The sequence below is a fragment of the Vanessa tameamea genome, chromosome 18 (assembly GCF_037043105.1).
Source record: "Vanessa tameamea isolate UH-Manoa-2023 chromosome 18, ilVanTame1 primary haplotype, whole genome shotgun sequence".
NCBI lineage: Eukaryota > Metazoa > Arthropoda > Insecta > Lepidoptera > Nymphalidae > Vanessa > Vanessa tameamea.
Window position 1 is genome coordinate 6260961 of NC_087326.1, and position 14793 is coordinate 6275753.

Consider the following 14793-nt stretch of genomic DNA (forward strand, 5'->3'; position numbering starts at 1 on the left):
AATAAATTATGAGAGGGTGGTACCAGACCAGCCGAGTTTGAAAGTTAAAATTCTTGAAATAATGAATAGCTTTATTACAAAGATCTAAAATATTACACAATAAGTTATATTTTATTATAATGAAATAAGGTACAATACATGACATTAATTGAATACAGTAACTTTAAGTTTAAGTAGAAGCTAAGTTATTCTTACAAAAACATTCCTATGAAATCACATGTATATGAAGTAAAAACCATAAGCTGGCCTAATAGATAATTCAATTAGGACGGCACAAAAAGCTGCGCAGGCGCAGCGCGTAGATTTTATCAACGCATTGAGCTTTGCCGGTGGCCGATTGAACGTCGTCACGTCCGATTCGATTTACACATCACATAGGCTCATTGTGAACTAAAGACACGTATTTTAGAAAAGTTTAATCAATTAAGGGCAATCTTGCTGCTGTAATAAGACTAAGATATACAATAGGGACTCGTTAATGTGTATTCTGATTTATTTTGATACATTTGTTTGTGATTTTTTTATTACAACATTATATTAGACTATTTCGTGTCGCAAATAACCTTGTTCTATTCACTCACGAAAGCGCCCCCGAAACTGATAAGTAAAGGTAATCATATAATCTAATTAGATTTATTTTTTGCTGTCTCTACTTGCTGCTGCTCGTGTGTCTTACTCGTATAATAATCGTCTCACGCACACTAAGACATCTGGTAAGTACGAGCATCACTCAATACTAATAAACTTCGATAATTTAGCGTGTAGGGGCGTGCCCATATACAACAAAGTTGGAAATGCTTGACCGCTGAAAGCAATAAAGTGTATTATAAGACAAAAGCCAAGTAAACAACACGTGACAGCGAATTGGCGCGATATCATTGGTCGAGAGCTTCAAAAATCATCTGTGGATATCATTATAGATTTGAGAAGAAAATGCGTTTTAAACGTCGAAAAACTGTTATCGGAACTTTGGAAATAAAATTATAGTGGATTTAAATAGTTTAGTGGAATAGTGTTGTATTGTAAATAAAGATATTAGATTAGATTAGTCAAGAACTGATAGTAGTGACCATCTAAGGTTTGATCTTTAATCCTCCTTTAATTGGAATAAACTATACATTTTTGTATTTGTAATAAGAAGGCTAAAAGCACGTCAATTGGCGTTAATCTCAACCAAGGGATCTAAAATATTATCCCTTATACGAATAATTAGTCTGGATTACTCGCTCTTCCACCTAAAGACGTAAAATTATCAGACGGTATATTAACTGAGTGCCGAGTACTAAGACAGGCTCGCATAAAGCCCTACCATAAATAAAATTATACATTCAAAAGAATAAAATAAAAATTTAAATAAATAAGTTAAAACCTTAAAAAAAAAAGTAAATAAATAAGTTAAAAACTTTTTGTTTTAATTATAAATGTTATAACTGTATATAGACTCGTAAATGTATCTTATTAGGATTATTTCTTTGTCAAACACGATTACTATACACGATGTATCCGATTCCAGTCATAAAAATTTTACGACTAAGAAATTATTATTTCTGGATATATTATATAAAATTTTAACTAGAATAGGCTACGCTTTTAATATCGAGATATATTAAGTTATCTGTAACAGACGGATGGAATGTACTATAAAATGGTTTACGTTTTGTTGATGAAGCGCTTCAAAAGCGCTGAACCCCTTCACGAGTACGATTCAAGTGTTCACTATAAAAAATAGTTTTTCGAAAAAGTACCTGAAATAAAACATAATAATTGGTGAGGTTATTTTTTGTATATTTCATTGATTTTAGCTGAAATTACTTAGAAAACATTTTAATAATTAGTATTTACAAGCTTGTGACGTTTACAGCGCTTCCTCATCGCTTATTTGCTTCGGATAGTTTTATGTCCCGAAATCACTCAGGCTTCATATCAGTATGTAAATAAATTAAATTTTACTGCACAGCCAACGTTAATCAGTTGACAGGGATAGTGTAATCAAACTTGTATGGACATAACATAGAGTTGACAAAACAGTAAAATATTATTTAAATTGAACCTCTCTTTTTTCAAAATAAATTACTTTATTGATTTTAAAGTTTCGTATTAACAAAACGAACATTTCATGTTCGTTGATATGACTTATAACGTCATAAAGATAAATTGCATAATTTACTATTTATTCTGATAATTTCAGCGAACTTTGTTTCTACTTTTGTATTTTAAAGCTTGTAAACATTTCTTTTTGTTGCGTTTACTTTTATAATTTTGATAAAGAATTGTATATTTATACAATATCTAATTATAAAATTTGGGTGAAGTTTTTAAGAATAATACATATTTTAGGATCGATACTAATAATTTGATTAATATATAATTTACTAAATTTTATTTGTATTAACAACTCTATATTAATATTTCAATACATGACTCAAATGTCCATAATATTAAGTGGGTTGTGTGATACAGAGTAGCTCTCAATGCTAACACGATTAAACAGGCACGATCAAACGTTTGACGGACCGTAACACGACAGTAATAGTCGTGATTCTGCGCATCGTTTTAAAAATATATATATTCTATTAAACAATTGCGGCATTTTTTTATGTAAAACTAATTTCCTTCCACGTGTGAGAGGGGGTTAGGTTATGTGCTCTTCTGTAGCCCTGACAACGTGTGTGTAAAGTTTTATGATGATTGAGAAATCAAAGTGTGAAAGTATTAACAAATAATCTGACTGACTTTAGTATTTATAATATTTGGGCATAGTTATGAAATTAGAATTGATCTGATTGGATAAAATTTAAATTGAAATGACTTAAATATTTTCACTTCTGTCATTCGAAAGATTAGCGCGCAGGATTCATGCGAACTTTTTTTTTAATTTCAAAATTTTAAATATTCTTCTCGATATCATCCGTGATAGTGAAGCAACAAAATCGAAAACGAATGCCAACTCCAAAAGTAATGTGAAACGACGAGTCTTTTGTTAATACGTCAAAATAGCTGTCACTTTAAGTGACGTATTATATATCATAATTGGCGTATTAAAAAATTGTCAATTACTATGCTCTATTCCAATGAGAATTAGAAAGAACCAAAACAAACCGTACTTTTCAATATCAGAAGTGTTTTGTTGATAAGTCCGCTATATGATTTACTACAAACAGATCTTGACTAATATATCTTAATTTTTAATACAACAATATTTCACTTAACTATGTAAATCCACTTTAATTTTACTTCCAAAGTAACGAAAACAGTTTTGCCGACATTCAAAACGCCATTTTTTGATGAAAGAACAATTAAAATGGAGGCCTCACTAAGGCTGTTCGCTAAACGAATGGAGAATTAATAAATTTATACAGATAAAAAATATATTATTTTAGTTTTAACATACATTTTAGATATATATATTTTTTAATATATATTTATTTAATTGGTTATAAAAATATGAAATATTTTTAAAAAAATGTACAAAGTTACATTATGTTCGATAAAAATATTATTATTTTATATAGTAAGGTACAAATAAAAAATTTAAAAGAATTAATTGATTTTAAAGAAATAAAACAGTCACAAAATATATATCAGCTTTATGCAAAGCAACACTTAATTCATAGTTTTGAAAATAATATAAAAGTAAGATATTAGACTTCGATCTTTCGTATCATGTGCACGGTGACGATGCTGATTGAACATTACTTTTTCAGTTTGAAGATTAAGATAAGATGTTATTTTTTTAATTAAAATTTAATTTTTTTTCAAAAAAATGAATGCTGAGAAATTTATTTCAAGGTCTAAGTCGTTTTAGATATAAGATAAAGTAAGAGTTTCTTTGACAGATATATAAAATTTTATTTATTCAAAACCTTAGTATTATACAATACGTCATATGTCTTGGAAATGACACTTTATTATTGAAACAATGTTTATTTTTATTATTTATGTATTGATATTTGGGAATTACCACGATTCAAATCAAACTAACGACCTAATTTTTATTTAAGACTAAAAATACTGCTACCTAAAAATTTTAATATGTACCTTACCTGCAATTTATGTAAAATTAATTTGAAAAATAACATAAAATTACGTTAAGTCAATAAAATATATCGTTCCTTAGCATTCATTCAATAATTTTTTCCTCACTAGTATAACTCAAATGTCATGTCAATTCAAGGTCAAAGTTGTTTATTTACATTATTTCCTATTCCCATTGGAATACACTACCGGGAATTTGCATTCGCTTTTGGTTTTATTGCTTATGTTCCTTCACTATAGTATTTCGAGCCTCCATCTGCCTTTTGTTTTAAAATTTAAGCGTAACAGCATGGCCATATTAAAATAGGTAGCTCATCCCGTTATTGGTCTTTATGATGACAGGTGAAGTTAATAAATTTTAAAACAATATAAGTTTGTTAAATGATAGCCAGTTAAATCAAATAAAGTTACAAAAATTGTTTTATATTATAAATAATCTAGTCAAGATTAAATGAGCCATGTATAAGTGGATATTCTCAATGAACACTCGATCGAGCGGCCATTATGGATCGACCGATTAAACACTATGCGGTAGCGATTCCTCAGGTTATAAATAAAAACATCATCGACCGTTGATTACATATATAACCTCTTTTGTTATTAAAAGGACCACCAAGGATGACATTAAATGTAAGTAAATAATTGATTAAAAATTAATAAAGTATTAAAATATGTACCCATTAATATAGCGTATCAAATTAAATTCTAATAGTAAAATATATTTGTAAAAGTACTCGATAAAAGACTACATAGATGCTTCAAAAGCGTGGAGTAAGCAACTATACCATACTACTATAATAGTTTGTAAATGTCCCACTGATGGGCTAAAGCTTCATCTGCCATTAAGGAGAGTGTTTGGAGCTAATTCCACCACGCTGCTCAAATGCGATTGGTGAGACACGCCGGTTTCCTCACGATGTTTTCCTTCACCGCCGAGCACGAGATTAATAATAAACACAACTTAAACAAGCGACAAAGTTGATTAAGTTTCTTGCCGGTGCTTCTCACTGTAATCTACTATTCGAACCGAATCTTGAATCTACGATTCGACATCAAAAGATACCTATTAGAAATATTATATCAATCCGGCAATTGATTGTAGACACACTCTACGTGGATAATAGTTTGGATTTGAAATCTGGAGATATTAAATTAGATTGATATTTTTTTTATCAGCAAATAAATTATTATTTAATACGTATTGACGATGTCGCTTTTCCTTTTAAAGGAATTAAAATTAAAAAACCTTGATAACGATTTAAAAGTAAGTTTATTTGAATAACGACATTTGATTGATTGATTAAAATAGAAAAGAGATTCTATATTCACTTTATTAATCTTATATTTCAGATTTGTTCTTAACGATTTACGGAGAGTTTTAATAATCACATTTACATAATTGGCACAAGATTCAACCTGTTTCATAGAACACGTGGGCTAAATAATCCACTGACAACATTGCTTGCATCATTTATGAAGTAAATATTTAGTTTAGCAAAACTAAATGATTTAGGAGACTGTGAAGGCTCGTCGTATATCTTTAGAATAAGACATTTATTTGGCATGATCTGATGTTTTGTTGAACTTGTTAAAAGCCATATGCGGTTATATTTAAATAATTATTGTATTAATTTAAACAAATTTCATGAACGAAAATGTTTAAAAATATTATAAATACGATTTAAAAAATATCAAGATTATTTTAAATTAATTTAATTAGAAATATAATAAGGTATTAAATACTTGACTTAATTTATAATTCCAAATTTTCGTCAACACATATGTAGTTACCAAAAACACACTCACACTTCCGCAACCCACGCGACATTCCATACGTGACATAACACACACCAACGCATACCTGTCATTTAATAGATAAAATAGATTTCAAAGAAGACTATACTTAAAGATGCTTCAGTTTTATAGATTATTATTTTTAAATTTGCTTTTAAAAAGTATTATTATTTACTAGTTTCGTGACGCGGCTTCGCCCGCGGAGGTGCAGGTGTTGGACTTAATCTTTTCTGTCTGTAACCCTAAAATGTATGCCATTTTGTGGTAAACAGTCGAGTTGTTGAGACGCGAAATCGCTTTATACAAACATAAAAGGAAATTTATTTCCAATCTTGTATTATTTAATTAGCCGATGTCCCATATATAAAATTGAATCTTCTTTTGAGAGCAAATCCAAGTTATTGCTGTACTATTTTCACCTTAAACAGTTCAAAACGTTTAATTAAAAAAACAAGCGGAATAGTGTAACTCAATGCGATGTCACGGCTCGCCATTAGCGAGGTAGTATCGTGTTCGCTTCCTGATTTCACCGCATTCACTCGTTACAAGGAATTAATAAAGAATTGATGTGATATCATAACTATTTTATTTTAAATTAAAATCGCCGTAAAAGTTATATTTATGTTTGTTATGAAAAAATTATGAAAGTGAAAATGAAAACTACACGACGTAATCGCTCAAAATAGACAACTTCAGACCTTATATTATTTTGCAGTGTAATATTTAATGTTTAAATTGGGGAGTGAGTAGTTGTGCCTTGTGATTTAAAGGAAGAATTTTGTGTTTATCATAATAATAATATTTTTTTTTTTATTAAAAGTAGATTTACATATTGTAATTAATTATTAGCGAACAATTAAAAACTATTTTTAATTACGCCAAAAATTTACACTCGCCCTCGTCAACACTTAAAATGTGATGTAGTTTCTATTTATTGTTTATCAAAACAAATAGCTGTTGTATAGAATCAACAATTTATTTCAAACTCAATCGGATTAATCGTTTAAATACTATACAAGCAGAAGTCGGCAGAAGTTTTCCTGCCTGTGTATTAATAATTGTCTTAAACAATCGGTCAAACCGTATATAAGTTTAAGATCTTTTTTTTATGGTATCGGTAGGTGGACGAGCAAATGGGCCACCTGATGGTAAGTGGTCACCACCGCCCATAGACAATGGCGCTGTAAAAAATATTAACCATTCCCATTTCGCCACCAACCTTGGGAACTAAGATGTTATGTCCCTTGTGCCTGTAGTTACACTGGCTCACTCACCCATTAAATCGGAACACAATAATACTGAGTACTGCTGTTTGGCGGTAGAATATCTGATGAGTGGGTGGTACATACCCACACGGGCATGCACAAAGCCCTAACACCAAGTAAATGCTACAGTAACATCTAGCAGCAAATAACAACAAAGTAAAATCAATGATAAATATTAAATACTATGATATGTGCCAACTTACATGGTCATCAGTCAGACGGTGTCGAAGTAAATCAATCTCAAACACAAATAACAAAATACATTTTTAAATACATATATAATATCTGATATACCTATTTTCTATTACAGTTTCAACAAATTTAATACAAACAAAATTCAATTATAAAAATGTGTACTCGTAATTTATTACGGACGAAAACAATTAATAAGATGTACGTTGCACGACTTGTACGACTCATGAATATTTTGTACGATATGTAGACTAACAAATGGGCTAAGTTAATGATATAACATTTCACCACGCATTAACCATTCCTTATATTGTCAATGCATTGCCAACAATTGTACCTAATCGTACTTAGTAATTGCACACGTACGAAACCTGTATCATATGCCTTTTATTCTAAAAATATATCTTTCACGATGTATATTTGATTTTTTTAATCAATATTTAAAAACATATAGATAAACTAATACTTAAGTGTTTAAATATTTTATATCAGATTGTTAATCACTTAATAATTTACAAATAAAGTAATAAAATTAACGACATTTTTGAGACCGAAATGTAGAAAATATTTTCATTAGAAAATAAAATAAGTTTAACGTATTCTGTATAATTTATAATTTAATTTAATTCTAGATCTATTTACCCATGGACCAAACTTAACCCTAAATTATTATTATAAGCGTGCATTAGTATGAGAGAAAATATTGCTTACAATATGTCTTAGTGAGCGTGAGATGACTAAACTAAACTCATAAATTAAAAAGCGTGACTTATTTGAATGAATTAGTCTATAGTAAATGTCATTCGGGTTGATGTACAGATTCTAATATTACCCCAAACCCCCAAATCTGTTAAGGCGTTTAAAGGTAAGCTGATATCAAGAAAGTCAAACACATCAACCCTGAAAACATTGCAGACCTTCGTACAGTCGAGTAAATAGTACATTATGATATTCATTATATTTTATACCAAATGTGCCCTGAGGTTTTACTTGCGTTATATTTTAATTATATCCAAGTTATACATGATAAGTTCATTTATTATTTACCAGCCCATTATGCTATGTTGCTTGACATTTATGGCCATTCTTTATGGTTCGTAGCTTGCAGTTATAAAATCATAACCTTCCTCAATTAATAGACTATCCAACGCAAAGATAATTATTTAAATCGATCTAGTAGTTGAGATTATAACTTTTAATGACACAAACCTTTTAGCTTATTTATTTATAATAAAAACGTATTATTTATGTATAATATTTAATTAATAAATATATTATACGTAAAATGCAGGGAATTGTACACGTTGCGAATACATCTCACTTCACGCATGCTGTGTTTTCCTCTTTTGAATGTCAAATCAATAGTGGAAATAGACAGAAATCAGTATTAAGCTGAACACCATTTAAATGTCGTTTATACGAAGTACCATATATATATTATTTATTTCGACTCTGGTTTTCATTCCTTTCTTTGTAAACACAAATTGACTATATCTTCTTCAAGCTCTTCAATTACCAGTTTAAAATATACGTACATATTTATGTAATGTTTTAAATTGGTAACCAAAACTACTGTACATTATCATGACTAGCGTAGTCAAAAAATGGTTGTGTGATATCCAAATACCTAAACGAAAAGATAACTTTTATCATAATATAAATTCTAGACTTAGAAGTTTCAGACTTTCAACGTCAGTCTGTCTATATGTAACTATCATCGAAACCCATCTTAGACTAGTTTACAGTAATCCGTTGACTATGCAAATATCGCTCAGTTTGAAAGTAAGCTCGTGCACAGGTGATAGGAATCTTTATTGCCAGACCGACCCTTCTGTTTCCATTCAACCGTATAATTTTGTTGTATACTTTTTAAATACACGATGAAGTTTGTTTTAAACAATCTTTCATCTTTTCGTGGGATATTTCGATCGCTTTTAATATATACTACTGTAATAAAATAAGTAATAGAAATGAAATTCCCAATTGGGCTCTCAAGACAATGGGAACGACACTGTATACTGTAATACACATATTATATATTCATAGTACTGTATTAACTCATTAATTAAAAAATATATGAAATAAGGGTATTACGAACTGCTGACTATACTCCAATAAGGATCAATGCTTCGTAACCTATATTTATAATTGTATAGTAAAACACAGAGTAATATTATCGATAAAACAATAAACAACTTTATTTCCTAATACATATACAATTCGTATAATACCTTATCTTGTTGTTAAAAAAAAGTTTTTTTACGCAAAGATTTCCGCTATTCAGTCACCACAGTGATCATAACTTTAGGCGGAATAACCTGTTATCATGCACGTGGCGCGTATATTACAAACAGAGACGTGCAGTGATCCTAATGTACCGCATGGAAATTATAACCGAATTTGTGACGTTTTTTTTTTTAGTGACATCGACCCTAAATGAAAGTGAATTGATTCATATGATACTACATTGAATGCAAGTTTTACGTAAAGTTTTTGTTTTATTGCATTTTTACGTGAAAAACGTATCGATAAAATATATGTCTGTCTATACACATTCTATGTGCGAATTTCGTTACATTAAACATGTTATATAGTATTCCTGTTTATTAAATTATAATATTTCTATGAAGTTTAATAATATAGTATAGATTAATAAGTTTTAAAATTTTTTGTTCATTTTACTAATGCCAGTTTTGAATACTAGTTTTTATGTTCCCATGGTAGCAAGAACGCTTATTTAAAGGTTAAGATTCAATGAAATATATTTAAAAAAAATATATATATAATTATTATTATATTCTTCAATATATTTAGGCGATTATATTATGTAAATGTAAATAGTAGCAAATTTAACAAAAAAGAACACTTTGAACACCTCATTTATAACCAATATAAATATAATTATTGATTTAATATATCAAATTTATTTTAATAGCAACACAACCTTTATGAATTGTATTAAATGTCGATAATCACCATTCAAATTTAGAATGAATTCTCGTTAAGAATCACATAAAGCTTTCGCCGTGAACCTTTAAATATTTGAAAAAAATATATATTTGACTACTACTACTGGTAACATTATGTACATATAGTCAATACTAGTGAAGACTTAATAATTTATTTTTAATTACAATTCTAAAACAGCGTTGCAAATATGCCATTAACTAATATTAAGAGATTTTGATAATACATTTTTCTATTAATTTTAGTATTCTAATGGACGCTGGGAGCAAAATATGCAACCACTTTCAACGCAACATCATTAATAGCTTACCTTTTATAAAAAAAAAATATATGTATAAAAAAATAATACGAACTCACCAAAAAATTATAAATAACCTTCTTTGATTTCAGCACAACACAAAATAAAGTTAATAAACAAATCGATAACTATAGCGGTTGATATAAAAGTACCAGGCTATCATAAGTCAAAAGGAAACTGTAGGAGTTGTAACATTACCGAGCTCTTGAAAAAAGTGGCATTTCTCTATGACAGCGACGTGCAATGCGCCTACGCCCGACATCAACTGACGCGGTTCGGCTTTCCGTTAAAAGGGCTTGGTACTTCCAGAACTTATTACTACACTAGTGTGGAAAGTAAAAATGCAAGTAAAAGTTCGACCAATTATGATGGTGACTAAGCCGCGGTAACAGCCTGATTGAATGTTATCATTTTAACTTATTAGTGCCGACGCAACTTGTATTACGAGCCATTCAATGTAAAGAAATATATTATTAGAGAAGAGGCTAGTGACATTTTAAACTATTTAACAGTAATTTTAAATGCGCATTCAAATTATTGCGGTATTTTTGTGATCCAAATAAAAAATATAGAAACTCTCTTTAAGTTGTGTGAATCTAAAAGATTTTAATAAATTAGTTATTATTTTATAAGTTAAGTTTTTTGTGATATATAAGTAAAAAAGGTAAAGCAACACCTTTAAATAGAAGGGGAAGGTTTGGAGCTTAGACCACCACGCATTTAATGTGGATTAGCGGAAACACGTGACAGATTTTCATCCACATGCAGGTTTTCTTCACTGATTCCACGAGATGAATTAAAAACACAAATTAATCAAATAAAAATTCATTGATGCTCGAACGGGGTTTGAACTTATCGATCATGATTCCCGTCTGCTAGCCATTGAGACATCACGGCTGACACTGTATTAAATAGTAGATAAGTATTATTGTTTAAATATTACAAACAGGTGAACACAATGATCATCTTAAATGAACAAATAGAGTTTTTTAGAGGAAATAAACGACTACTCTTTTTGTCGTTTATTTTGAAATCCGATGAGACAATCCGAATCGAAGAGTCTTAAGTACAGACAGGTCTATTAAGAACTTACTCCATTTTTTAAATCCAATTAACATAATAACTTTGAGGACTTAATAATGAAATCAAATAATAAATAATTTATTTCATTAATATCGTTTTACTATAATAGTTTAGCTATTCTATTAAAAAAATTAACAAGAAACGAATATCGATCAGCTCGCACCACATAAAACACCGCAAGCGTATTTCTATCCTGTAATCAATATTATTCGTAATTTCTTAGTGATTTATTACAGCAATTTCAGCGCGATGACAGATGATTCCCCCGTCAAGCGTTCCCTAGGGAGCCTGCGATCCGTGGTTATTCATTCGACACGGACGAGGTTAGATCGGCCGTCAGATTGAACTTAGAATATGTAGTATACTAGTTAAATCTCTCCCATAAAAAATATTAGAACTTAGCTGTTCAACATTTTATTACTATTATATTTTATTAATATTCCATATTGAGATATATTTCATACATCAAATTATAATTTAAAATGTTATTTTTTTATTCAAATATAATTTGTTTCTCCATTAATTCTTGCGCTACTTTTTTTTATAAAAGTAATTAATTGCATAAAATTTATGACAAAGACAAAAGAAAAAGAAAGAAAAACAAATACAATCACTGTTGTTGGCTATGTATAAAATGAGTAAAATGTTTATTTTATGGGTATTTTTCAGTCATTAAAATTAAACTAACAACAAATAATTTTTACCGAGAGAAATATTTTTTTTTATAAAATTTGTAGGTGGACGGGAATTCTGGCCACCCGATGGTAAGGGGTCACCACTGCTCATAAATGTTGACGACGTAAGTAATTTTAACCATTTTTTTACATATTCAATGCACACCAACCCTGGGCTCAAAATGTTAGATCCTTTGCGCCTGAAGCGTACTAAAATAATTTACTCAGGATTTTTATTCACTGTTAAACATGAAATAAATATTTAAAAAAAGTATCACTTGAATTGAAAATTGACACTATTAATATTTCAATAATTAATATTATAATTACCTGATACATTATAAGTAACAACTAAGATATTGTGCCGCACTTAACATTGTTTATTAAACAGAATTTAATAGCTAATCTAATATCGATGTTTCGAGCCAACCTCGCTGACAGGACCACACATAGCGAGCTAGCCCACCGCAGGACCGGCCCTATAATCTTATTTCTTATTAAGACATTAGCTGCTACACAAATGCTATTTTAATGACAGTTACAAAGTCGGCATTATATAAAAACAACTCAGGTCTATTTACTTCAGCGCCAAATTGAAGAATGATAACGATTTTGAAGAATAGCGTGTACCACACATGTCATTATGTTGTTCAGTAAATTATGGAACTTAATTGAATTATGGCATAAGAAATTATTATTAATTAAATGTATTTTATCAATGATTTATTTTATTTTAACACATTGACAAAATTTTATTTTAGATTTATAATATTAACAATAAACAATTGAACCTAGATGGCCCAGTGGTTAGAACGCGTGCATCTTAACCGATGATTTCGAGTTCGAACTCAGGCAAGCACTACTGAATTTTCATGTGCTTAATTTGTGTCTATAATTCATCTCGTGCTCGGCGATGAAGGAAAACATCGTGAGGAAACCTGCATGTGTCGAATTTCAACGAAATTCTGCCACATGTGTATTCCACCAACCCGCATTGGAGCAGCGTGGTAGAATATGCTCTAAACCTTCTCCTTAAAGGGAGAGGAGGCCTTAGCTCAGCAGTGGGAAATTTACAGGCTGCTAATGTAATGTAAAAATATAAAATAAACAATTGTTAAAACAGATAAATAATAATACTGTTGTGTTTACAAATAAGTTATAACAGAAACAAATTATATCGTAGAGCACGAAAACGCCCGTCAACATGCGCGTGCGCAGTCTCGTAACTATAAATCTAATGATAATTATCGAATGCAGACGGTGCCGCATCGATTTATAATAACATGTATGCGAATGGAGTTAGACGTGAGCTCGCGTAACTTGACTTATTTTTATCTAACTAAAAGCAAGCATAATAATAAAAATAAGTTAACTATATTTGATATTATTTGTTCTTTATTTAACAAAAATATTTTTAACAATTAAAAATATTTTATGAAAAAACACATTGTTTTAATGAGAGAGCGAAATATTTGTTAAAGTAAAATAATTATAAATTAATTAAAATTACGCACAGTTATTTTTATTGTTATTAGAAGAATAAAAGTTATCATTTTTTTGTTTAAAAAACTTGATAACTGTTTTTATAAATGATTGAACTATTTTTTACTAATTTAATCTTTTACACAAACTCATTCTCTATAATCGACTCTACTTTCCTTGTTTAACAAAATTCATGTGAGGATGGATACGTTTATGACGCTATAAATCAGAATCAATAATCGACCATAATCGATATACGATGCCGATACCGACAATCGATTTATAATAATCGAGTTGGGGATTCTTATAGGTAAAAGAAATGACTGCGATCGATGTCTAGAAAAAACTATCTATGGGCTGTTATTAGTATGCCAAATATAACAATAATTTTAAAAAATTAAAAAATATTGATGCTATACAAAAAACAAATCTTACATTCTAATCGCGTAACGTTGAGTAGGCTACTTTTAATTCGTTATTTTAATAACTTTTTTAATATTAAAATAAAAGTTTTGTATTCCACGATATAACCATTTCTACTGACCATTTTGGTTTTTTTTTCTGGAAGTCAAAGACTTTATTACTGTTTTTTTTTTTTTAAATAAATTTATATATATATAAATAAAGATTTTAATTATACAAAATTTTAATCTATAATTAAATTCCACTTAGAATGCTCATTTTTTTGCTCTACGTAGAATTTAAAGATCTTAATCTTAACAAGAACGAGCGTTTAATACGGGTACCTTATCAAAATAATATAACAAAATAAAAAACTTCGTAAATGTAATATATTATACCCGAAGCGACCAATTTTAAGCCTTTCTTAACCTCTTGTTATCAAGTGTTAAGGTGACAAATAGGGTACGCCTCGGTAAGGCCTCGGGTAAAAGTTAATTAACGCCCTTATTAATTTGGAGGCTGACCGTACCTCCCTGACTTGCGGCGCCTTTCGAGTTATCTGGACCATACGTTCCAATAATTGTGCCCTTTTTTCAAAAAA